We start from the raw sequence: 27,842 nt of genomic DNA, 5'->3' as shown, positions 1-27,842 counted from the left end.
TATCTCCATTGAGAGGGGACAATACCTTGGAGCCAAATACGGTTAAACACCTGGAGGAGATATTGTCAGTGCGAAGGACTGAGGTTTTCAAGCTATTGGTTATGGCTCGAATCAGGGCCAGGGGATGAATTGTGGAAAGAATAGAACGCCAGAAAAAGTTCCTACTCAGTAAAAGGTTCACTGTAGGAGAAAGGGGTAAAACATAACTGAGAAACTTCAGCCCATTGTTTCCAGACAAGCAAGGCAGCTGTACAGCAGAATGATGTAGACGCCTTCTAAAAATGGGTCACTAGGTGTTCTGCAAGAACTGAAAGGCCACAACAGACGGAAAGACCCTGTATAGAAGACTGCCTCTTATAACCTTGGAGGATGTGGAGTGTAGCTTCGGTGCGAAGACGTTTCAAGGAAATAAGACTGGTAGAGGATGGGCTTAAAATGTTGCAAGGTGCAATGACAATCAAGGATGCTGATGGAAATAGCTGTGCTCTACCATGGACCTAGTCGATGGTGAATGGGGCCCATTGTACAGGTAATGGCAATGTCGGCAGTGTGAATTATCTTATCGGACATATCACGGACGACTTTAACAATAAAACCTGACAATGAAGGTGTAAACACGACCTAGGAGGTATACATAGACCAGTCAGCACGATGGAAACCCCAGCAGGGTAACGTGGCCATTGGGAGGTTGGAAGGGAACAAGACAATCAATGGGAAGTGGTCACTATCACGGTAGTCATCGTGAAGCAACCAGTGTACGAAAGGATGAAGGGAAGCGGAAGTGAACGAAAGATCAATGGCACAGAAAGTACATATGCGGCACTAAAATGAGTAGGGGAACCATCATTAAGAAGGCACAGGTCGTGGTCTGCAAGAAATTAGTCAATGAGGAGCCCCTGACTATACAAAAAAAGCACTTACCACAAAGGGTGACGGGCATTGAAATCCTCAAGGAGGAGGAAACAAGTTGGGAGTGACTGAAGGAGGGCAGTTAGGACAGCAGGTATAGATGGCCCGTAAGGAGGGAGAGATAAAGATTGCAAATGGTGACCACATAGTCCAAGTGCACCCAGACAGCAACTGCTTCCAATGTGGTACGAAGGGGGATCCATGTATTAACAACATCTATATGGACCAAAATGCAAACGCCACTAGAAGCCCTCAAAAAGCCAACCAGTGCTGACAGAAAGCATGGAACCCACAAACGGTCAGCGAGTGAGTATCAGTAAAACGAGATTCCTGGAGGATGACACAAGGTACCACGTAAACGGAAATAAGGGATTGCAACTCTGGGATGTGGCGGTAGTATCCATAACAGTTCCACTGAATAAACATGGAACAGGGACCCAAATACGAGGCGAACAGGTTGGAGCCACTCACGCCACTGGGTCACCAACCAGGACAGGGTGACATCCTTCGGTCAGATTCAGGTTGTGAGGAAAGAGATTGCACCTCTGGGGCAGCGGGAGTCTTGTCCAGGGATTTATGTTGCTTTTTTCCTCTTTCATATGTCAAGTAGAGTAGGGCATGGAGGGAGAGCAGACATCTGCAGGACCCAGAACTGAAGGAGGACGGGTTACCTTGGGGTGCAGAGACTGGGTCCCCCCAGTCAAGTTCTGGTAGCAGGTCTTCGGCCTGGGAGATGCTGGGGGAAGAGTCCTAGGAGGGGGTCCCATCAATGGCAGGTGCTGAAAATTGGGTACACTTCTCCGGCCGGGGAGGGGGAGCAGCACTCAGAAGCGAAGGCATGGGAACTGCAGGAGAGGAGGAAAGGATAGGGGGGCAGAACTGGGGTAAGAAGGAGGGTGGAGGGGAAAAGTACATAACACAGGCAAAGTTAGATGTCATCGACACAGTGTGAAGTCCATAATACTTCGACGAGCCTCGGTGTAGGATAAACGATCAAGAGACGTATACTTCTCCTTGTTTTTCTTCTTATAAACCAGACAATATGGTTAGTGTGGAGAGTGACTGCACATATGGGTAGCGGAACACAGGGACTCACCTCATGGAGTAGGTGTCCACACCCACCACACAGAGAGTTTGAAAAACAGCTCATGGGTGGTGGGATGTATGGTTTCACGTCACACTAACAACACATAACCTTGACCTTCTCTGGGAGGGTACCTCCCTCAAATGCCAGAATAAAGGCCCCAGTACTGGTGTGATTGTCCTTATGATCTTTCTGAACACACCGACGAAAATAAATGCCCCATCATTCCAGATTGGCCTGGAGTTCCTCATAAGTTTGAAGAATAAAGTCCTATGAAAAATGACTCCCTGAACCATATTCAAAGACTAGTGGGGAGTAATGGAAACAGGGACTTTGTCAAGGTGGTGATGACAAGCAAGGCGGGCTGTAGATTAGGTGGCAGAAGAAGTTTTGATCAACATTGAACCCGACCGCATCTTACTGAGAGACTCCACTTCGCCAAACATGCCTTCGATATTTTCCACAGAAAAAAAACCGGATTGATGGAGGTGAACGTGTATCTGTTAGTCCTAGTACAGAGCAGGTACTGGGGAAAGTGTTCCATCCCAAGCTGGTGAGCCCAGCCCTTCTCCCTAGGCGTAGTCATGGAAAGGAAGGCCACAGGATTATAAGAATCAGCATTAAATGATCCATTGCCAACCAAAGAGACGGGCAGAGAAGAAAAGCTAGTGTTTTCCAGTTTACTACGTTTCATATGTAAAGTATCCGCCCTGATACCACCCACTCCAAGCCGGCCGGAGTGGCCCATCGATTCTAGGCGCTTCAGTCTGGAATCGCGCGACCGCTACGGTCGCAGCTTCGAATCCTGCCTCGGGCATGGATGTGTGTAATGTCCTTAGGTTAGATAGGTTTAAGTAGTTGTAAGTTCTAGGGGACTGATGACCTCAGATGTTAAGCCCCATAGTGCTCAGGGCCATTTGAATTTGAACCCAAAGGGGGCCAAAAACGGCTAAATGGAAGGCTGAAAAAGAAAGGCTATGGGGACAAATCCGGAAGGAATACGTAAGTAAGAAGACCGTGAGCGTGGAAGGAGGGGGCAGAGGGGTAGAAGGGAGGACAGGGAGGTAGTGGTATGGGGAAGGAAATGCAGCCCGGGAAGGAAGAATGGGCCACAATAGCTTGTGAACCCATGTGCGCCAGGCACGAACTCACGAAAGAACTGAGTCCCCTAGGGGGCGGGGGTGCAATGATGTTGTAATCATCTTTTGGAATCTATTCACATGCACTACCTGCGACATTAAATGATATTCCCCTAACAAGCCTATTCAAAAAAAAATTTAAATGTATTAAATATGTATGGCGCACTATCAATATCGTTCACAATAAGAACGACCCAAGTGCTTCAAAAGTACTTCCGTCTGCCCATATCAAGGGAAAAATGTTTAAGCACACCAACTGAGTAAGTCTAAGTGGCCACAGTTTCACATGCCCGTCTATACCGCGCTTTTCTCGTAGGAAGGAAAAAACCAATTACCTGCACATCCAACATGAAACGTGATCAGCATTTGCATGACCTCTACCAACCACGCTGAATACAAACACGCGAGCACGATATGAAAAATCATCCTTCACAACAAAATTCTTCTACGAGCCTACTGTGTCCATTTGGTTGTACAAGAAAGCAAATTATATCATTTTTGAATTCCATCAACCGTTTTCCAGCATTTCATTACTCTCACTCCACCGCTAATGAGATGTAATTCTTTGTTCAGGGTAGTGCAGGTACATTTACACTCCGAGGGCCACCTTACTTTGTGTACCTCTGTCAGTTCCCTACTTCCCTGTCGCAGTTAAGAACGGTAGGTTGTGACTACGTTATTTTGAAGTTCAGATGCGACACACACACACACACACACACACACACACACACACACACACACACACACAGTTTCGCAGACCTCATCGTCGTTTCTTTGCATCCCCAGAAATTTGAACTAAGAGCATTCATCTTGTGTGTACAATATACAATCGGTATCGTAGCGCGTTGTCTCCAAAGGTGTGTCGGAGTGGTCAGACGCCTTGTCCTGCGTAGCGTAGCATTCTAGCTCCTGGGCCTAGGGGGGTTACCTCTGTGACGTCTGGAAACCAAGTGCGGGATCGGACAATGGGATATTTCAATCTGCATTTCACATAACCTTCACCTTTCAACGATGTGAGGACTCGCCGGGAACGACACAGGGTCCGGATTCTACGTTAAACTGTAGGCCCCCTTTCCCTGCTAGGATTACGGACAGACAACTAGCCAAAGTTGCGTCCAATTGGAAGACTTGTAGTTGGCCACTCAAATATATGAGGTTAGTAATTCTAACAACAGAAATAAGTATAGTAACGCCTACTTCGATTTGAAACTGTTTTTATTACTAAGATAAACATTGGTATTTATTAGTACTGTTGGAACAACTAACCAATATGGTGCACTGAACAACTAATTTGATTTGTACACACACACTCATGCTCGAGGGAGGACTCGAACCTCCGACGGGGGCAGCCGCGCGAACCGTGGCAAACCCCAACCCCCACCCCCCGCCAGACCGCGCGGCACTGTAGAAGGAATAGCAAGGTTTAACATCCCGTCAACAACAAGATAGTTAGCAACGGAGTCCAAGCTCGCATAGGACAAGGATAGATAAAGAAATTGGCTGCGTTCTTTCAGAGGAAACGCACCGGCAGTCGTCTTAAAGAGATTTAGGGAAACCGCGGTAAAACATAAATCTGTATGACCGGAAGAGTATCTGAACCATTATCATCCCGAATGTGAATCTATTGTAACGACAGTTGCGTCACTTCGCTTGTTATTTTCATGCATATTCTGTACGTTTTCTGTCTTGGTGCTGAGGAAGAACTCACAAAATTGAAGAAGTTTCTTTATTACCTTCACACTGCATTGTAGATTAAACTAGCGACTGTTACAAATCAAATGACAAAACACACGGCGTATAGTTACTACTATTATTTATTTGTCCCGCGACACCTTTTGATGATCTTTACCCTATCGCCTGCAGCTGAAGAGCCTTCTTGCGTTACTGAGGTCATAATGTAACGCCCCTTCTGCGAAGTGTTCCTTGTTGTTGCATATCAGTACAACGGATACTTCCTATTGGTAATATCTTACGTAATACACGGAACACTGTGAACACCGTAGTAGTTTATTACGCTTGGTCCTAATGGAGGTATTATGCCGTCGCATTTCTCCGACCTTTGAACTGACTTACCAAGTCTGTTATAAGTGGCATCTACAGTTTAAAGTGGATTGCAAACCACGGTAGAACTTGGCTTTTTCAAATATATAATTCATTGCCTAAAGTGAAAGAAGTGACCATGAAGTGAAAAGAAACTAGTGTCAACCGAGAACGAAATCTTGCACCTTTAGCTTCATAGCCACACACTTACTCAGCGAGACACAAAGATTTTATACATTAACTACTACAATACTGCTAATTGTTTACTTACAAAATATACAGAGATATTGTCTACATCACAGTAGGTACACGAATAATTTTTACTAGTAACGTCTTACGTCGCAAGTCGACACAGGCAGAACTTAGTTGTGGAATATATTGTCCGAGTTTATCGATATACGGATCAAATGATAGTAGTAATAGTAAAGCAATTTTTTATTGTTTTAAGAATGCTTCAGTAGTGGCTCTGAAAAAAAAATGCACTGAACTTAACGAGCTTTTATTGGGCAGACATGGAATTTCGGTTACTGTATGTTTGGCCTTCGTATCAATTGCACACACGAACTAACACATTTTATGGTTACGGTAGCACTACTGATTTTCGATGAGGTTAAGATTTGTATCATGTTTATTCTTCGATGTTTCGGTTGAGCAAGCACGTCTGAAGATGAAACGATATAATTTTGAAATCGATGAGAATTAAATACCATCATAAACCAACAAAAAGGCTTATCCAATAACTGTTTATTAATAAAATACAGCTGTAAGCCTCCTAAGGTTCTATCCATGAATACAAATCACACAAAACTCGTTAAGTTATCGTTAAGCACTCTGACTTTTTTTAATATGACATAATATTTGTAGTTTCTACAAACGTGAAAATTTCTCCATTCTGTATTAGTATTACGTGGTAATGTACTCTACAGTTTTTTGTTTGTGAGATAAAAAAATAACAGTGCCTGTATGCAGTGTGTTTTATTTGTTATACAATATACCAGATATTCTCCCAGTAGAGAAAAGTCATTACTGAGGAAGCACGGCTTCCACAAAGATTGGTCAAGAAATTGGCCGCGTCCTTGTTAACACAATCATCCTAGCATTCCTTTGGAGTGATTTAGAAAAACATGTAATCTAAATCATGGTGGTCCTATGTTTTAGCCCAAATCCGTCCGATACGATGCCATGAAGACTACCTGCTGTACAGATATTCGCCACTACGATTAACACACGCAGGGGTCTCTAGTAACTAGCAATGGACTTCACCGAAGACTCACTCGCGCTACAGTCCTAAATGATTCTGGAGACAACACACAGGAAACAAATATCAGAAAGGACGATAATTCCCTGGATATGCCAACTAAAAACCACACAAAACATTTCTACAATTGCGTCAAGTGCACACTAACATAATCAGAAAATCATACATTTGTAGTCTGGTTGGACAGGGAACAACTACTAAGACCATATCCTGACAAATACTGTGTACAGAACTAAAATCCATCTGTGTTCGCGATAGCATGCCTGTGACATCCCGGACGTTGTGACTAAACGAGTGCCGTGTTTGAAGACCCGTATGTAGGCAGTTACTTAGCATGGCTCCGTCGGAGCTAGATCAACTTGCTTCAAGGCCGTGTAGCTAAGCTCTCTTCTGTTTCATTTTTTGATAACAGCAGATGCGCCATAGCCAGCAACTTGCACCCGCAGTCTCTCTCAAAGACCTGAGAGCGGACGAATGTTCACTTACCATAGCCATCCGGTCTGTCCATACACTGGGGTGAATGTGTCGAACACACTATATATTTCTTTTCTTACAGACGGATTACCGATCACGACACAACAATCGTGACGAAACAACAGGAGCAATACACGGGGCACGGGGACCTTTTTCCACTGCTCCATGCTCGAATCAACAATTACCTCCGTCTACCACAGTCTTAATTGAAGATGTAGTTGATTCAACAATAATACACACAGCGGTCTTCCGCTGCGGAGCCCCTGTTGGTTCTATGTGCAATGAAAAGCTTGCTCCTAAACATTCGCATCTTTCCCTACACTATACTCCGAACTCAGCTGCAGCACATAATGTCGCTATTTTGTTAATGAGTGGGTCAGCGTCCGACGTTCATATTTCCGTACGGGGCACGCCGTTAACTGTATGTTTCACTGAAATCAGCCCACTTACGATAAATACTAATGATGATCGCACCTGGAAACGCAGCGAGCATTGCGGTTTTTGTATTTTCACCTGTAGGGTCATCGCAAATACCCGTGGTAAATAGCTCAAATCATCAGCTTTGCCCATTCTCTGCACATGGAAAACACAAAACGATCTGGCTGCATCTCTACTGCAGTTTATTGCCGCACACGCTTCTTCCCAAATACCAACGGGTGCTAATTTTCATGGTCGTGGGTAATCATCATGTCTTACTGAAATGTTGTGGAGCGCAATATTGTTTCAGAACTATCAGTACAAGGCTCAATTCGATCTAGACGATGGTACGCAAAGATTAACACAACGGGCGCTTATTCTGAAGGACGGCGGTTCAAATTCCTGTCCTTCCATCCATACATAGGTTTTCAGTGGTATCCCTGCTTTGAAAGGGCACGACTGATTTTCTTCACTTTCTCTCCCCAATCTAATGACCTCGTCGTCACAGGACGTTAAACATTAATCTTCCTTCTTCAGCTCAACACGCCCTATAATCAGCGAGTTTTAGCAGCTGCTCCTTTGCACAACGTATCAGCAGTATATACATACGCAAGTCGCCAACAGCCTAAACATAAATAAGGACGTTAAAACGCTACTCATCTTATTTCCTCATTTGTATGTCATTATACTCCTGCACGACACATTGCCTCAAAACATTCATCTCAATTTATCGCAAAGAAGAGATGAGCTTAACACCATTTGCGTTGCATTAGGTTAATTCTACTGCCGTTGCATGGTGAAAAATTGACCAAAGTGCCTAGTGAATTTTCAGCGATCTCATTATCAGTACTCTTTCGACGTAAAACCTTAACCCTGTGGCGAATAGCGTCCACTACAGTGGACAGCGGTTAAAGGTCGCTTCTTTAGCATTTTCAATCAGGCCTGAGGCTGCAAATGCAACAGTTCACTGCAGTGGGCACTCTCTAATAGTGGTGTGTCCTGCATGCATTTGCAGCGTCATGACTGATTGAAAACGCCAGAAAATTGACCATTAAAGGTTGTCTACTGCCGTGAAATTCATGCACCACAGGGTTAAGAGTCTGCTACGAGGGAACGACATGGAATACTCCATGGCTAAGATAAAGGAACCACCCTCAGTTGGGATTTAAAAAAAAAAAAAACGGGAAGGAATCTGAACTAGGATCCCAGGGCTCCTGTGGGAACAGGACTGTTACGCCTCAGCTAACAACCAAACTACGTCTTAGCATGCTGTTAGAGCAAATGAAGAAAATCAAAGCAGGAACCACAGTTCACGATGATTGAGAAAACTTCAATTCAGAGACAGTTCCAGATTAAGTTTAATTCGTTACTTTAAAAAAACGTATTTTATACAACTCTTAACTTTCGCTTTTTATTCTCGGTTTCTCTTCAAACACACGCCACTAATGCGCAACCAATTGCCGATGATAGTTTTCCGCACCCTTCATAATGTTCAAGCGTGGGAACACGGTATCTGCTTCCTGTTACTGTACAGGACGATCGTGTAAATATTATGGCTGTTGAAAAATGTAAGAAATCAAACCTGGTACCGTAAATTCTTGAACCATAGTCAGGAAAGTAAATAAGTATCTTGTGGCCTTCAACTCTTTCTCGTTCCCACTGCTATGATGAACGCCGCAATTGCTAAAAGATGTACGTATGGGACGGCAACTGGGATATGATACACTAAAATACCAATTACTTATAACAAATGACAAAGCTAATTAACTGGCAAAGACGCCCACGAACAGTTACAGATAGTATGACCGTTAACTTCTGCGTACATCCTGTTGGAATGGGTTTCAGAGTGAAACTCAACTGAATATAAGTACTACAAATATCAACAGAAGAACAATATTTTTTGTGGGGCAGGAGGAGCAGCATCTGGGATATAAATGTGTGACGGAGCGGAGGTGGGGGTAGGAATCTGCACTGGCGCACGTACGGATGTCCACGTCAGCTGAAACGGTTTTTTGACTGATCGAAGGTGTATGTATGGGATCCTACGACCTCTAATCCCGCCGTATACTGTTGCCAGCAACTGCTGTACTTTTTATGTACGACACTGCTAATCCGCGTATGGTTCAGTTTTTGGACGACATGCTACAACGTGAGGGTACACTAACGCCTTTGCCAGCGTTGTCCACGCACCTTAATCTTATTCAAATGTCTGCAATTCTATTGTAGGATGTATCGCAACTAGTGTAGCACATGCCAATACTGTTCCAGAGTTGGATCTTACAGAGTCGCGATAAACTCACCCATTTCAGTGATAGAACAATACAATCTGCGACAAGTAATTTCGGTTATCTCATCTTTTCGTGAACGTTACCAGAGGTGCGAAAATGGTCATGTCTTAAGTACAGGCTAATGAACATTTACATCTGTTTATACCAGAATAATATAATGTATTTGGAAACGTCGAAATTCCTATGTATGATAGTGAAGTGAATTAAAAGCTTAGCTTTTCATGATGTGCGATATCTCGTTTGATTCCATATTTCGAGAACAGTATTTTTATTATATTTGCGCATCGTGCAGGATAGCCGCGCAGCCTGGGGCGTCTTGTCACGGTCCGCGCGGTTCCCCCCGTCGGAGGTTCGAGTCATCCCTCGGGCATCGTGTGTGTGTGTGTGTGTGTGTGTGTGTGTGTGTGTGTGTGTGTGGGTGGGTGGGTGGGTGGGTGTGTGTGTCGTCCTTAGTGTAAGTTAAAGTTAGATTAAATAGTGTGTAAGATTAGGGACCGGTGACCGCAGCAGTTTAGTCCCATAAGACCTTACCACAAATTTACAAATTATTATATTTGCGAGACAGCGCATCAGCTCCAAAACAAAGTATTCCAAAAAATAAAAAGTAATCGTTGCAACATAGAACGTGACCTTATCCACCGCAAACCCTAAAAGGTATTTCTTTATTGGCCAAATCACAACACCTGACGCTTAGCCACACGAGAAGTCAGAGTAGTACATTTACGCTTTGCACAGCATAACTTACCGGCAGACAAGTGCAAGCCCGGTGTTCACCTCAGTCCGCTGATTCGCAGTAGACTAACGCAGTCGGAGTCTCAGCACGACATTTACATGTAAAGGCTCGGGGTCATACGTGTTACATCAGGGGCGAGCACGCGACTGCTACTTGACTCAGGCTGGCTAGAGCAGATGTGGAGATACAAAAGCCAATGCTTGAAAAACAACTTTTGTTTCTAAGAAAGGTTCTGGCTTACAGGAAATTGCACAATACGCGTTTGCTGCGAAGTGAAAGGAAAGTGGCGACAGATCCCGACCGAGTCTTTCTGAAGACATAGGAGGAAGTTGACTGCAGCTCCGGGGGTTCCCTTCTGATGGTGCCAAGTTCTTCGAACTCGCCGTTCTCAAAGAGGGGACACAGACTTTCTATATGACGACCCACCTAACTACTCTCACGGCAAACCTGCAGTAATAACTATGCGATTTTTGACTACAGAATACGTAATATATTAAATACATTGTGTTTGCTCAGTGATTGTAAATCGCATCATACAATTGACAATCCAAAATTAGATACAGTGGAGGCTTTTAGCAGCCAGAGTGGTTTTCGTACAGGACAACAAACATATTCAAAGAAAGAATTACACTATTATATTCTTGTTAGCGGTCCATGTGCCAGACAACCACATCCTCCTCCCTGCTGTCGTTCAGTTGTCACATCGTTTGCTCCATACCATTTCAATATGTTGCTCGCCAGGCTTTCTGTATTGTCAAGGTAACGTCGTTAGCGCGGTACTCCTCACTCCTCTCTTTTCTGCGTAGTATCCTTTATCATTCATTAATATTTTGGGTTTTCCTTCTCTACTGAAAACTTATTTTCCTGATAAATATTCGCCAAACAAAAATTTTTGCATATTACCCGTAATTATCATATACGACCGTCATTTTAAGTAGTGGTCAAACTCATTTAGATGGGAGGTTTTGCCTTTAAGCAACTGCAAAGCCATCAGACACTGATCGCTAGCGCAGTTGATTTTCCATAATCTCGTGTTTATCTGAAGCGATTTCGTAAAACTGAAGAAAAAATAATCTGAATGATAGCTAAGCGCATCATTGTCATACCGACGGAGAGAAATTTCATTCTGCTGCCATCTTCCTATGTAAGAGCCATTTTACAAGACACGGAAATAAATACTTTGTATATTTTTCCTTCGCACTCTTCAAGTTTTCCAATTTCATACGTATAACCATCGGCTCAACATAAATTTGAACTAAGGTTTCTGTTGAATCTACGATTACTGTAACAGGATGTTTGTATGTATGATTTTGTCTTGTTTCCACAGTTAGTGAAACATTCTGTGGGAACGAGAATGTATGTATTGTATGCACTGACAACTTTGACGTTAATATGCACACGCCGACCACTGTCGGTAAGGGGAAAATCAATTTTCTCCTTGTTTTGTGCTTGTGCTTTGTAAGCTAAAGCCTACATGCCTATCACGGCCGAAGGCTTTAACAGCAATTGCGACTACCGCCTGACAGTAACCTTTTGTTATGGAAGCCAGCTCACAAAACAATATTAGCAGTACGTCACATTCGTATTAATCTTAAATGTTTTGAGCTTTCGTATGGAAACTTAAAACCCATAAACGACATTATTAATATGTAACTTACTTTTAGAAACGGTGGACGTACACATTCCAACAAAACAGAATAGTGCCTAAGTGAAAGAAGAATGATAATTCCAGTTGCACGATCATGCTGACTAGCCGTCTGACATCTTCAGAGACAAAAGCGGGCAACTTCATCGTTACCACAACAACTTTTGCTGGCAGAACAAAGTCCGAACGCCTTTCACTTTTCTCCCTGTACATTTGTGTACCAACCTGCTTTCGCGAAAGGCTCGCACTTTCTTGGGCCGTGGTATGTAAGCCACAAGGACACGACACTTCTGGAATGGACAACAGCGTAGGTAGCCTGACAGATTAAAATCCCGTTCTCTGCAGACGGCTATAACGCCATCTAAACAGTGATGCTCAAATATGTTCCCACCATTAAAATTTGTACGTTATAATTATATACCAACAATATGCCCAGTTACTAATAATGGCGTACTAGTTACAACTAATGCGATTCCATGCATTTAATCTAGTAACACGTATTAATGAGACATGTGAACTCCACACCTACGATTGTCGTCATTTTTGGGACTGTTTTTCGAGTCGTTTTGGTGCACTTAAAAACGTTTGTGTCACGTCAGTGAGGCTGAGATTGTCAGGCAGTCGCCAAGGCCAGCTACACAGCACAAAAAACGAAAAAAGAAAGGAAGTAGCAAAGTTCTCTGCAAGCTTTCGCAGACGATGACCTTGGAAAAAGTTCCCTCTCAGGAGATCCGAGTGAATGCGTTGGTGTACATCTGTAATCAATCACACGTTACTGTAGTTTTACAACAATGCTTATTTCGCTAGTGACGCGAGAGTGTTAAACTATGGAACAGCCGAACACGAACATATGTCGAGGACCACAGACGGTTTCGAGGGAAACGCCAGAATATTGGAAAATTATTCAAAACTTTGGGAAGAAACCACTGACAGAATAATCTTACATGTTCAAGAAAAGCAGCGCAATATATAAGGAAACAAACCAGGCTGCTGAAAGGCCACAAGGCACATTCCAACGGAGGCAGGAAAAACGAGTGTACAGCTACTCAAAAGTTATCCTGCCTCCCATGGGGACCCACATCGCAGCTGTATGAGAGACTATTATGAGTTCCAAACATTCAGAAATGGCTAATACATCAGTTGTTCGGGACTGCATATCTATGCACACATGGGTGGTAACCGTAACTGGGTCGATGGTACTTGCTTGAAAACCACTCTTACTAAGAAACGTCTTAAATTTTCAGTGCCTTCTTTATAAACTTGTACAATGTCTTGAGAGGGACGTAATCAAATTGACAACTCACAAAGTAGTATTAAAATTAGTATTTCATACTGAAACCTATCTTACGAGAGTCGTCCTATCAGAATTAATGAACTAAAAACAGAAGTAAACCTCTGCCACCGATACAATGGTTCTTTATCAGTGTGTCTCCTGCGTATTGCATCACACAAACTTTGCCTCTTACTTATCAGTCATTTCAACGAAAACAAGCTTCAGCGCTGCAATGATCGTTTATCTAACAGGTGTATTAAGTCTCTGAATCGTGCCCAACTGCGACATCATATCTTTCCGTTACAGTAATAATGTAACCAACCTTTCTTTGGTATATTTTAAAATGTCTAGAGAACGAACAATACCACAATGATGAAATATTTATCCTAATGTGAAAGCACACAGCCCCTTTGATCAGCTTTACACCATTTTCAGGCCACCTCCCCATTCAAGATTGTTGTTCGGCAATGGGTTATCCTGACGCTGCGTAATTAAATGTTTAATTCCTGTTATTGCTTTCCAAAGTGCTTGTTGGAACTTCGGACCTAGTGTGTATCTTCCCTTACAAGTAATTTGTAAAGATCTAAAATCTAGTGTTAACACCCTTTGACCTTGGTTAACCCTCAGCTCTGAACTCGTTCAAGCAACACGAGCAAGCAACTCGCATCACAATACCCAAGGTGAAAACTGCAAGGCTCGGGTTTCCCTAATGTCATTATTGCGCTTGACTGTGGTGCTTAACAAGCATTTTAGGGTTATTGTCTTGCAACAGGCAGCAGACTTCCGTTATAGATGCGATAAAGCGAAAAGTTAGGTAGGTAACAGTACCATTCTAAGAAATTACGTATATCTGCTAATGAACTTGGGAAAAATTTTCATTTGTTCCTCAGCATTTACTGCAAATATCTTACAACCATGCTGGCGTATGTTAAAGGACTAATTTACTCAATGAAAGAATAGTCTTGGACGTAGAAATGCCATCCCCCGTAAAATCTCCTGCAGTCGACTATGGTAAAATATGACTGCAGATTACGATCGATCCAATAATAATAATAATAATAATAATTATTATTATTATTATTATTATTATTATTCAAACATCTTGCACGTGTGACATTTCATTTTCAGATAAATTGTCAAACTTTCAGAATAAATCGTTCCTCTGCAGAGGAAAGTGCAATGTTTTTGGAGTAGCTCACAATTCAGTATCACGTAAAATATTCACTTTCGAAAGCATTCCTAAACTGTAGCCAAGAAGTATTTCTGCGATTTTCTTTCTGGTGTATTACAGCCGCACATTTGCCTAGCTAAACTACGACTATTCCTAACAGTAATTATGATATTACAGAATAGTCTTGTAAGTAGACTATTGTGAAGCCACAGTTCGTAATGCAATACTGTCCGGTACAGGCTTAGGCTGTTGATAACATCTAACGGAATGACGGTGTGCCCTCTAAACGAACGACAAGGAAAAGCATTCGCAATAAACCTACTTTCGTTTTGGAGGGATAGGAAGTGTGGTTGTTCCTTCGAGGTCGGATCACAACGAAATACAGCGTTCAGTACTACAGAGATCAAACTGAGTAATTGAAAACCTCACTGACAATTTGGCGCATTAATCAATGACATTACTACAATAGCATTATCTCTATTTGTCGTGTTCTGAATCGTCAGAAAAGTCCATCACAGGTGTCTGAATGTTTGACGTTTACATCAGTAATCAGCTGTCAACATGTAGCTAACAAACAAGCTTAACGACCTCAAAAATTTCCACTGAAGTTGTATTCATTATGGAATTGGTTGAAATCATGTGTATAACTTTCAGGATTTTAACTGTGTTTGACCTCATCTGCAGGACCTCTCACCCATAAATCGTCGTTTATTTGAAAATGGTAACATGTTTCGCACACACTATAAATACGTTAAAATCCACCAGCGGCAGAAGGGTTCTTGCAGATATGGGCTGAAGGGAAATTTTCTGTGTGTTCCAACACTCGTTGCTTTCCTGCTGCAGTGGAGACTGTTCAATAGCTTTTAAGGTAATATCGCGCATTAAGAGAATGAGGAACGTAAAGCACAGTGGTACCACAAGATAGAATTACCACATGCAGCAAAGTTGCAGAAGAAAAATGAAACAATAAATCATGACAGTTCAAACAACAAGTCAATCGTGCATTTATCTGATTCCAATATTAATTGGTTGCTTCTTACAACATGATTCGCCCCCTTACAAGCTGTCAGGTAGTTTCATTTAAGGAAATAAGTACTCACACAAATGTTCGTATAAGTAGCAGGCGTAGATTGGATAGTAATCACTTTCAAAATGTGTACGACGTACGACAGTCGCGTCGTGGAAACTAAAAAGCTATGTGAAAGACTGCACAGGCGGTCGAGGCGCCTACTTACAGGTCTGTTCGACGCGGCGGCGAGCAGGGAACTGGCGTGCAGCGGCGCTCGGGGGGCCCGTTATAACGTGAGGCCGTGATAACGGACTGACCTCAACACTATCAACCAAAAAGTGTATCTGGCTCAGGCAGAGCTCTGCCTTCAGTCACATGTGGATCTGCTGAGCGTAGATAACCTTGCATGATACATTTACGAGGCGAGCATCGAGAATTGCAAAAGCCTAACTTATCAACGGCGTTCGACACGCCGGGAGGCAGCGAGTGCCACGTAAGATATGGCGTGATGAGAGCCATTCCCAAATCAGTTCTCCACCGTGTAAGCAAAATTCATTTACACGACATAACACTTATATGTATGTTGATTTTCATAAATACGATAGAGGTATAATAATTCATCAAAGCGCGTACAAATCCCACCTATGATTGCTTACCAGCAGGTACCATCATAACATTTTGAAGCTCCTCGAAGCTAGACGATGGACTCATATTCAGCTTCATATTAATCCAATCAATTTTCAGATGGTTTGCATGACCGCCTGTCGCTGGTTATGTCATAGCCGGCATTAGACCAACAGATCATGTAGCATCTAGCACTCGATTTACCATGATCCATGGCCTGGATCCACGACCGCTCTACTGCAACCCGCAGTTCATATATTGGCCGGGACTGCATCGAACTTCTGCAAAACTTTGCCAATCTTGGCGATTTTGCGTTCTTCTAAATTTGGCGTGCATTTTTCGTTGCTTCTGCATCAGCGATCTGACATGTTTTGTGTACCATGGGGGATCAGTACCATCAATTATTAATGTATGTTGTATATATCTTTCAACTGCCTTCGATACTATCTCCTTGAAACGATTCTACAGCTTTTCTGCGCTTATAAGATCAGATCGGAATGAGTGAAGACTGTCACTTAAAAAGGCGTTAAGAGCATTTTTATGAGCGTTTTGAAATATATACACTTTGCGTTTCTTTTTGATGGTTGTGGGTGTTACGGTATTCACCCTAGCAGCAACTGCCTTGTGGTAGCTAATCCCTGTATTCGTCACGATACTCACTATTTGTCCAGCATTATTTGTCACTAAGAGGTCAGGTATGCTTTCGCAACCATTTATGCTTCGAGTGGCCTCATGAACTCCAAAATAATTTACTGAGAATGCATTCAGTGCAATTTTGGATGACGTTTTATGCCTGCCGCCGGCTTTACCCTTAAAATTTTTCCATCATATCGAGGGTAGATTGAATTCACCACCGACTGTAATTGTATGAGTGGGGTACCTATTTGAAACGAGACTAAAGTTTTCTTTGAACTGATCAGCAACTATATCTTCTGAGTCAGGGTGTCAGTAAAACGATCCAATTAATAGTTTAGTCCTATTGTCAAGTATAACTTCTACCCAAACTATTCGCAAGAACTATCAACTTCAATTTCACTACAAGATAAACTACTACTTATAGCAATAAATACTCCATCACCAACTGTATTTAATCTATCCTTTCTGAACACTGTTCGGCAATTTGAAAAAATTTCAGCTGAACTTATTACCGGCTTTCTGTACCTGAGCTTCAGTGCTTTCTATTAGGGCTTGGAGCTCTGGTTCTTTCCCAACACAACAACGATAACTTACAACTACAATACCGATCGTTTCTACAATTACCTTACTGTGTTTTACCTGCCCCCTTTTAGACGGACGCCCTTTCTATGGTTTCCTGAGATCCTCTAACCTAAAAAACTGCCCAGTCCCTTCCATACAGCCCCCGCTACCCGTGTAACCGCTTCCTGTGTGTAGTGAACTCCTGACCTATTAAGCGGAACCCGGACCACCGCCACCCGATGGCGCAAGTCAAGAAATTTGCAGCCTACACGGTCACAGAACCGCCAGAGCCTCTGATTCAGATCCTCCACTCGGCTCTGCACCAAAGAACCACAGTCGGTTTTGTCGACGATGCTGCAGATAGTGAGCTCTGGCGTAATCTCGCAAGAATAGCAGTCTTTACCATTTCCGCTAGCCGCCCGAAACCAGAGAGATTCTCTTCCGATCCAAAGCGACACACATCATTGGTAACGACATGAGCCACCACCTGAAGTTGGCTGCACTCTGTAATTTTCATGGCATCCGGAAGCACCCTTTCCGCATCCGGAATGACTTCCCCCTGTACGCATACGGTGTGCACACTGGCTTCCTTCCCCTCCTTGGCAGCCATGTTCCTAAGAGGCCCCATTACGCGCCTAACATTGGAGCTCCCAACTACTACCAATCCCAGCCTCTGTGAATGCCCAGATCTTGCGGGCCGAGAAGCTTTCTCTAGAACAGGATGGACGACTGCATCCGGCTCAGAGGCTTCGTCAGCCACAGTTAACGCCCGAAACCTGTTCGTCAAACAAACCGGGGAGACCCTACGATCGGCCCCTCGGGAAGTCTTTCGCTGCCTGCCAGACTTTGGAATGGTCTCCCACTCAACATCAGTGCAGGCAGTACCCGGGGCAGCAACAGCAGTGGACCGATCGTTGGAGACGTGGGACGTGCTAGACGTCCCTCGCATCCCCGCGTCCGACCCCCCACAGTAATGCCCCTTAGCAGCAGCCTCAAGCTGTGTGACGGAAGCTAACACAGCTAGGAGCTGTGAGCGAAGGGTCACCAACTCAGCTCGCATCTGTACACAGCAATCACAGTTCCTGACCATTACTGAAGGAGTTCCTGTTTGAAGCTCGCAAAAATATGTAACAAACGAACGGTGTACTCGGCTTATTAGCAGCAGGAACTCGAGGTGCTCTCTCACTGACGGTTTAACCGACACTGAGATACACCAACCAAAACAAACAAAAGCCTGTACGATACGAGGGTCGATTCATTCACAATCGCAGTTACGTGAACTGATTCAGTGTCTTCCACGCCTAGATTGCATATATCTGATGCACACTTAGGCTATATGTGTTGTGAAGATTGTGGAGAATAAAAATCGGTTTGTCTGTTAATACCATCTTGAAGATACTGGAGGACCCTAAACATAGAATTCTGAGATATACATAATAATTGTTAGAAAATATTTAGTTATTTATTGCCATTAACAACTTACACTTTAGAGCAGAAACTTAAACTCATAGCAACTGCTGAAAGTGAAAACTAACAGTATCAAATGTATGCATCACAACATAGCATAAAATATTGCTGTACACTCTCAAGTAACCCGGTTGTGAAATGAGACCGGCATTAGGACCTTTCCGCCAAGTTTCTCTTCCATTTCTACTTGGGGTTTAATACAACAATTACTTCATATAACCCCATAGATAAACCCTTAGGAGCAAAATCCAGCAGCCACAATTACTATATGCAAGAACATCTTCCAATACAACAGTCAGGTGTATATGTTGTTTCAGTGCTCAAGAAAAGTAATATCAAAGTGAGCTGGTGCTCCATCGTATTAAAACCACCTATTCTTGTTGACTAGAGGTACAGACTCAAACAACTGTTTAAGTACATCTCGAATGAAAACCAGATAACATGCACCATCCAAAAGGAATGGCTGCAAATAAGAGCCAATTTTAGTTTACCTACAACAAATCCATCTCCGCTCACGATTTAATGAAAATCGTTGCCGACCATGTGGCACAAGCGTCTCGTATGGATTTTTATCATACAATACACAGAAGCCATGGGCTAGAGATATGCATATGTAAACGTGGCAGTAGTATCACTTACACAAGGTATAAAAGGGCAGTGCATTGGCGGAACTGTCATTTGTACTCAGGTGAGTCATGTAAAATTGTTTCCTACGTGATTATCGCTGCACGACGGGAATTAACAGACTTTGAACGCGGAATGGTAGTTGGAGCTAGATGTATGGCGCACTCCATTTCGGAAATCGTTAGGGAATTCAATATTTCGAGATTCACAGCGTCAAGAGTGTACCGAGAATACCAAATTTCATGCATTACCTCTACCATGGACAATGCAGTAGCCGAGGGTCTTCACGTAATGACCGAGAACAGCGGCATCTGCGTAGAGTTATCAGTGCTAACACACTAGCAACACTGCGTGAAGTAACCGCAGAAATCAATGAGGGACGTATGACGAATGCATCCTTCAGGACAGTGTGGCGAAATTTGGCGTTAATGGGCTGTAGCAGCAGGGGACCGACAGGAGTCCCTTTGCTAATAGCACGACATCGCTTGAAGTGCCTCTCCTGGGCTCGTGACCATATCGGTTGGACATTAGACAACTGGAAAACCGTGGCCTGGTCAGACGAGCCCCTATTTGAGTTGATAAGAGCTGATAGTGTGGCGTAGACCCCACGAAGCTACGGACCCAACTTGTCAATAAGGCAATGTGAAAGCTGATGGTGGCTCCATAATGATGTGGGATTTGTTAACATACAATGGACTGGATCCTCTGGTTCAACTGAACCGACCATTGACTGGAAATCATTATGTTCGGCCGCTTAGAGACCGTTTATAGCCACTCGTGGTAGCCGGCCCTTGTGACCGTGCGGTTCTAGGCGCTTCAGTCTGGAACCGCGTGACTGCTACGGTAGCAGGTTCGAATCCTGCCTCGGGCACGGATGTGTGTGATGTCCTTAGGTTAGTTAGATTTAAGTAGTTCTAAGTTCTAGGGGACTGATGACCACAGATGTTAAGTCCCATAGTGCTCAGAGCCATTTTTAGCCACTCGTGGACTTAATGTTCCCAAACAAGGGTGGACGTTTTATGTCTATGGATGACAGTGCGCCACGTCATCAGGCCACTATTGTTCGCGGTTAGTTTGAAGAACACTCTGGACAATTCGAGCGAATGATTTAGCCTCCCAGATTGCCCGACATGAATCCCATTTAACATGTCGGGGATATAATTGAAAGGTCATTTCGTACACAAAATCTTGTATCAACCACACTTTCGCAATTATGGACGGCTATAGAGGCAGCATGGCTCAGTATTTCTGCAGGGGACTTCCAATGACTTGTTGAGTCCACGTCACGCCGAGTTGCTGCACTACGCCGAACAAATGGAGGTCCGACACTATATTAGAGAGATGTCCCATAACTTCTGTCACCTCAGTGTAAATGGCTGCTGCCGCAGTTGGAAACATAACACAGCTGACAGATGCAGAATCCGTAAGCAATACGAACTGTAGGAAGTTTCGCTCTACAGTAATGCGCTGGATAATCCACAGACATAAATGAACTATAGATTTAAAATCATTGGTCGCATTGCTCCGTCTATGATGGGAGGTGAAATTGTTTTGCCACCAGTACTCTCTCTACTGCATTCTCCGAAGCGTTCATTTCACGGAGAATTTGACGAGTGTGTATTAAGTAATCTTCTTCCACACGATCCAACCGAATCTCCTAAAATTCTTTGCCAAAAGCACTGGCTAACGCTCTGTAACTTGAACACATTTTCTCTATCCACGACGATAAAGTTTTTTTCCATCACTGGGCTTCCAGTTCCGAAACTTTTCTCTATATAATCTTTCGGCTTGTTGCATCACACATTAAATGCAGGGCAGAATGTTCATGTAATGAGTAATACCTAATATTTGACGCCCATTGACAGACTGTAAACAGTGGCAAATGCCATTGAGAACACATCATTAGCGATTATGTATTCGATACGGCAGGCACTTGTTAGGTAGTTTATAAATATGATCTCGCACGCACGGCTCATTTATTTCCTAACATTGGTTCCTCATATCAAAATATTGAGTTTAAGATCCTCTACCGTTGCTAAAAATTTGACTGTCAGTGTGCATACACTAGGGGCTATTCCTAACATTCCAGACGCACATTATATGTACAAAAAATACAAACACATGCAGAAACAATTCTCAGCGGCACATAGAAAAATCACAGAATTGTTCCGATTTTATCGTCGCAAATGAACCGTTTATTGCAATGCTGGGGTAATCCGATTTTCTATTGGACTACATATCTCTTATACTGGAGTCTGCCCTCCCGTGCTACCATTAGAGCGTCATCTCCGCCGCACAAGCACGTCGGATAATCTTTCGGCCTAAGAGATCAGGAAAAAGCTTGCCACAACCCTTAAGACCAGCGGTGCACAGACCGCGGACCGCATGCGGCCCACATTGATCTGATGGCGGCCCGCCCCTCACCGTTCGGTCCTGTAATCTTTTTACTCATCTTTCACTCCCTCCCAGAAAGGAGAGAACTTAGTTCTTTTGAGAATACATTATTTTAACTACAGTTGTCAAATAAAGTGAATGTTAGTCAAAAAATGATGTGAACTAATTATGTTGTTTTTTCCTTTGTTGCGGCCCTTACGAAGTCGCAGTGAGGGCGTCGCCACCCCGGTACTATCAAGTCTATACACCACTGCTTCAGACCGTCTCTTGGTGGCCGGAGTTATGCCCTACATATCTTCAGCGGCGTATCCAAATGTGCGTAATGCAACACCGTGGCAACATATCTCTTCATATGGGTCATAAGAGTTTATTCGGTAAATGAAGCTACCTGTATCCATATAAAGGAAATTATTTCGAGTCTTTGCTAACTCACGGTGAAAGTGGTACGAGTTGTGTTTGCAAAGATCTGATACACACAGGCAGCCACTGAAGGTTTCATGTACTGCAGCTAACCTTGGACATCTCCAAAGCTACAAAATCTACGTAAAAAATGGCTGCCCACTTAAAGTTTGACTTTGTTACTTTTCTCATCGCTCCCTCTCCTCAACGGCTGACTAATTTAGCGTCATGGTGTTTTCTAACATGTTCTTCTATGTTCCAAGAAGTAGCGCTGTTCACTAATTTATCAAAATTATACGTAGCGGCCAATATTACACATCGATCTGTGAGGATTGTATGTGAGGAAGCAGGACTACGTTTTACAGACCAACACAGAAACGAGAAGACATTCGAAGTATACGCAGACTAAGAACGACAACCCCCTCTCGTACAAAATACTTAAGCTTTATGAATTTACATCGTTATTCATACCGCTACGCATCACAATAATATTTGCGCAACTAACCTGGGACAACTGTGTTACTAGCCAAAGACGCTAACTACTAGACCATGCGATCAGTTGGATTTTGCAGCTGTGATACTTTTATTGTTGTACATTAGAGGACTTAAAAAAGGCCAAGTATTAGGCCAAGAAGGTGTGTGAGGACTATTGGAGGAGAGAGACTTTGACTTAAAAGGAAAGTCGAAATTCAACAAAAATCGGTCGATACAGAACCGAACAAAGACTCGGCATTATCATAACTGTCTGAAACAGCATACGACGGATAAAGTTACCGCTGTGGAAAATAGCGACGTCCCGCGGAAGGAAGTTTTACGGACACTGCTAGCGAAGTATCGTGAGCAGCTACGCGAGAAATAGTCTCTGTTCTTGTTCTAAATTGGCATGTAATTCAGTGGCGCGTAAAGACGTGTACCATGTGACAGTACTCCACTTGTAAGAGTACTTGAGTATATTCTATTACTATCTCACTTATCCGCTTCTCGGGCGTAAACAGGACGCTGCTGCCATTGTGGTCACGTTCGCTTTACCTGGTGTTAAATACAAAATATATGTTACATATTATCGAAGTTCAGTGAGGCCTTATTGGGCTGTACAAGAGACAGTACGAAAGTGTACAAAAGCAAGTCTACATACTGTATGCGTTTAGCCCTGTAGCTATGGCGCGTACAGTTCCTGAAAGATTACAAATATTAGGCATTAAATACAAACTGCAACAAAATTTTGACACACTAATGCTTCAGTTGATTTGGAACACACTTGTCGCGTCATCTCTTGTATGCATCTAATCCTTAAAGACTTGATCCTGAAAGGACATATACTGTGTGGTATCGCCAGTGCAGAGATATTTGAACTGCGTATCATGAAATAGTCACGTACCACCGCAGTGGAACATTGCCGCTATTTGTAGGTAACTGACACCATTCAGAAGTGGAAAGCACTGTTTTCAACGCATCACAGAACTGCAAAAAAATTACTACTACTGCGAACGTACATCGAGCAACTAGTGAAATAGAAATACCGTTGTCGATACGACGCCTGTACAAAACCGCAGATTATAGAGGTGCAACAAGCTGACACATGTTAAGTGAGGGAGAGGTGGAAGGGGGGGGGGGGCAGCGATTGCACAGCCACTTATCTTTTTAATATGGCAAGTGATAAATTTCTGGTATTTTTATTTAGGAAACGTGGGCTACTTTTAACGTCTTTTTTGCCGCCATTTTAACTTAGCTCAACTGAGTTATTCAAGTTTCCCTAACAAAATATTAATATTCCATCACTGTTATTTAGCACACGTCCATTCTGTCATCTGGAATTTTTTCTTCAGTGGAAATATGATAATACACCGAGGTGACGAAAGCCATGGGATGCCACCTAATGCCGTGCCGGACCTCCTTTGGCCAGCTTAGTGCACCAACTGGTTGTGGTAAGCAATCCACAAGTCATTTGAAGTCCAATACAGAAATATTGAGCCCTGTTGCCTCTATAGCCGTCCATAACACCGAAAGTGTTACCGGTACAGGATTTTGTGCACGAACTGACCTCTCGATGTTATGCCCCATAAATGTTCAATGGGAAGCATGTTTCGCTCCAATTGCACCACACTATTATGGAGCCACCACCAGCTTGCACACTGCCTTGCTGACAACTTGGGTCCATGGCTTCGTGGGGCCTGTGCCACACTCGAACCCTACCATCAACTCTTACTAACTGAAATCGGGACTCATCTGATCGGACCACGATTTTCCAGTCGTCTGGGGCCCAACCGATACGGTCATGAGCCTTGGAGAGGTGCTGCAGGCGATGTCGTGCAGTTAACAAAGTTACTCATGTTGGTCGTCTGCTGCTATAGCCCATAAACGCCAAATTTAGCCTCACTGTCCTAAGGGATACGTTCGTCGTACGTCCAACACAGATTTCTGCGGCTGTTTCACGCATTGTTGCTTGTTTTTTACCACTGACAAATCGCCGTTCCTCTCGATCGTTCCGTGAAGACCGTCGGTCATGGCGTTGTCCATGGTAGAAGTAATGCCTGAAATTTGGTATTCTCGGCACACTCTTGACGCTGTGGATCTCGGAATGTTGAATTCCCTAACGATTTCCGTAATGAAGTGTCCCATGTCTCTAGCTCCAATTTCCATTCCGCGTTCAAAGTCTTAATTCCTGTCGTGCGGCTTTAATCACGTCGGAAACGTTTTCACATGAATCATCTGAGTACAAATGACAGCTCCGCCAATGCGCTTCCCTCTTATACATTATGTACGCGATATTATAGCCAACTGTATATGTGCATATCGCTATCCCATGACTTTCGTCACCTCACTGTATTCCATGTGGGGAAGGAGACTGAAAGTAATGTCATGACACCAATTGTACAGAACACACCCTAAATCATAACTCTCCCACCCAAGAATAATTTAAACATCTATTAGAACGATGTCCAGGTGACAAGTGAGATGAGTAGACTCTCCTGATTGAATTTCAAGTTCATACTAACGAAAAATTTCGACGAATCATGTATCTCGTGCGTTGTTCTATACTATAGTTTTGGTTTATTACTCTGTAAAAGCGATATGTATGTGTATTTGGAGAAGAATGTTGAGGATAGGATCAACAGAAATAAAAAGATGCTAAAAATGAGGATTAAATGTGATCACTGGTCAAAACTATAGCTGAACTCAATTCGAAACTAGTTTGACCAACACGGTGATTTACTAAACCTAGTCTTATTGGTGGTGGTAGGCCTTTGCACTCGTCTGACCTTTTAGCTAAACTACCACGCCAGTTACGAGAGGAACCGACAGTTCAACAAGGCTCTGAACCTGTGTGCAACTTCACATCTTTCACGTAGACAAATAATTGGCTGAGGTGAAGGAAGCGTCCTGTGCCAGAAATAATTCTAGAACCGGCCGAGGACTGAAACCCAAGTCTTTGGCACTTACCCACTTTGTACTTGAGATCGTCAAGTTGTTCCGCCATCCTCTAACGACAATATACTTCTTGTGCCGCAATGAATATTACGAGATGACGGATGGCAGGATCCCTAGTCTCTGACCGACGCGTACTTCTTCATGCAGCACTTTGAGGTGCAGGCTCTGAATTCTGCGACGTTGTGTCCGTCTTGCTTCTTACGGTACGTTGCTGACATCTTCCTGACAAGACTTCACAGTGAAAATGCACTGCAGCAATTCGTCGATCAGATGAACGGTGTCCGGCCAAACATTAAACTTATTATCGATATGGAGAAGAATGTAAAACCACCGTTCTTTAGCTGAGCAGAATCCAGGAGACGGCTTGGTCATTAGGTGAACAAGAAACCAATGCACACTGACCAACAGTTGAACACGCAGAGTTTTTACCGCCCTGTACTCCAGAAAGCGGCCATGAAAACGCTGGTACACAGAGTAGAGATTATTTCTGACGACGACCACCTACAATCTGAATTGCAGCATTTGAGACGCGTGTTCGAAAAGAACGGTTAAAACAAGCAGACACTGTAAACGCTTCCAGGTGCCACCGACGAAGGATGTTACGCGAAACGGCGGAAGAGGGCAGGCCGACTGCATTTTTGGGAGACAAAGAGCACCAAGTTATGACGTGTGCTACAGAAACATGGACAGAGACCAGTGTTTCGCCCCACTTCCAAGATAGTAGATATTGCAACTTCACTCAGGCTTGTACACAACCTTTTACCATGACTCGTCTGCAAAAGGGGTTCGGTTGTGCACAAAGGCATTCGCGCCCTATATTGAGTAAATAGCCAGCCTAAGCACAGCAGTGAATGAATTCAAGTATTTGTCTAAATCACGATCGTTCACAAATGATTTACACCGACAACAGTTTAGAATGAAAACGTTTTGATTTTACTAACTCACATCCACAAAAAAACTGATGGCCACGTGATACCATGTCGACGGCGCTTAGCCGCACCGGCCTTACCGCACCGACGGACCACGATCAAAAGACCACGACCTTTGTCCCCTATCCTCTGTCCGGTCACGTGACACTACATTAGTCAAATATATTATTTCTAAACATGGCCATCATGCATTTACAATCTTACAATATTAAAATACGTAAAACTAAATACCTTATATTTTTTGTAGACAATCATCAGATTATTTACATATTTAAGGGGACTCCACTTTTTGGCAGTTTCACCCCTCTTCTTTTGTTTAATCACGTCTTTGCCTAAAAGGTGTGGCATACGAAATACTAATTTTGCTCTACATAGATCGAAAACTGAACAGTATCTTCACAATAAAAGACAATAACTTATTATGCAGAGGTTCTCAAACATACTTACAACTTAATTTTTATATAAAACATGTTCTTTAATGTCCAAAATATTATCCCTGCTACTATGCTTTAAATTTGAGTTTTGAACTATTTTGAAGCGCTCTTATGTTTATGGAGTACTCCTATTTCAGTGATCAGATACCCAGCAAATCCAATGATTAGAAGGACGGCACACCTTGCATTACTAACATATGTACCAAGTTATGCACTGAGACATAGGCAATTATGTAACTAAGTAATTCAATGTGAAACTGTTATATGCTGCCTCCTCTCTTTATCAAGAAGCTGACTCCATAAATATATTGACTTGTGCTTGCTACACCCTAACTGTTCTTCCACAGTAAACATTACCACATCCAGCAAATTAGTTATACTATTACAGTATCCCTTGTAACCTCACAATATCTTACGCCCCGTTAAAGACGACATAGCTCTTCAACTGCCTGGTGTCCCCTACGAATGCGGTAGCATTTATACAGGTCAAACTATTCGAACTGCGGCACGTATTGAGCCCAAGCGACATATTAAACAACGGGAACTAGAGAACATGGACATAGTGAAATATTGTCCAGTAAACGGACTTTAAATATAATCTGAAAAGACGAGATTCATGTGTGGCTCATGTGTTGCCTTACAGGCATTCCGGTATAAAGAAGACGGTCAAAATTGCAAGAAACTGCAACAATTTTAATGCAGACTAGAGGTACACAATTAGTGGGGCATGGGATGCGGGCTGTGGATATCGAGCGAAAGCAAAGACGGACGCTTAATGCTTGCAGGGAGGCGGGAATGGCAGTTTCAGAAGTGGACCGACTCCTTGTGCGGGGATCTGTAGCACTCGTCAGAGAACGTGACACTACTACAAGTCTCAACGAGTTGTAGATGCAGTTTGCGGAGTG

At 43.2% G+C, this 27,842-nt stretch overlaps 1 protein-coding gene across 4 annotated transcripts in view; it reads right to left on the bottom strand.

Moving 5' to 3' along the window:
- The window catches only part of LOC126470084 (ATP-citrate synthase), a 166,639-nt gene that overhangs the window by 108,534 nt on the left and 30,263 nt on the right, over positions 1 to 27,842 (bottom strand). Inside the window, exon 1 of one of the 4 annotated variants that reach the window (XM_050097600.1) lies at positions 15,667 to 15,768. The exons of 1 other annotated variant lie outside the window; for it this stretch is intronic. The gene's annotated coding sequence lies outside the window, so the exon portion shown is untranslated. Of the gene's footprint in view, positions 1 to 10,354; positions 10,484 to 15,531; positions 15,769 to 27,842 lie in introns of those variants that run through there. 2 more of the 4 variants (XM_050097598.1, XM_050097599.1) reach the window with 2 other exon arrangements.

The sequence above is a fragment of the Schistocerca serialis genome, chromosome 3, assembly GCF_023864345.2.
Source record: "Schistocerca serialis cubense isolate TAMUIC-IGC-003099 chromosome 3, iqSchSeri2.2, whole genome shotgun sequence".
NCBI lineage: Eukaryota > Metazoa > Arthropoda > Insecta > Orthoptera > Acrididae > Schistocerca > Schistocerca serialis.
The sequence above is the reverse complement of the archived record's forward strand: the minus strand, read 5'-3'. Positions and strand labels throughout refer to the sequence as shown.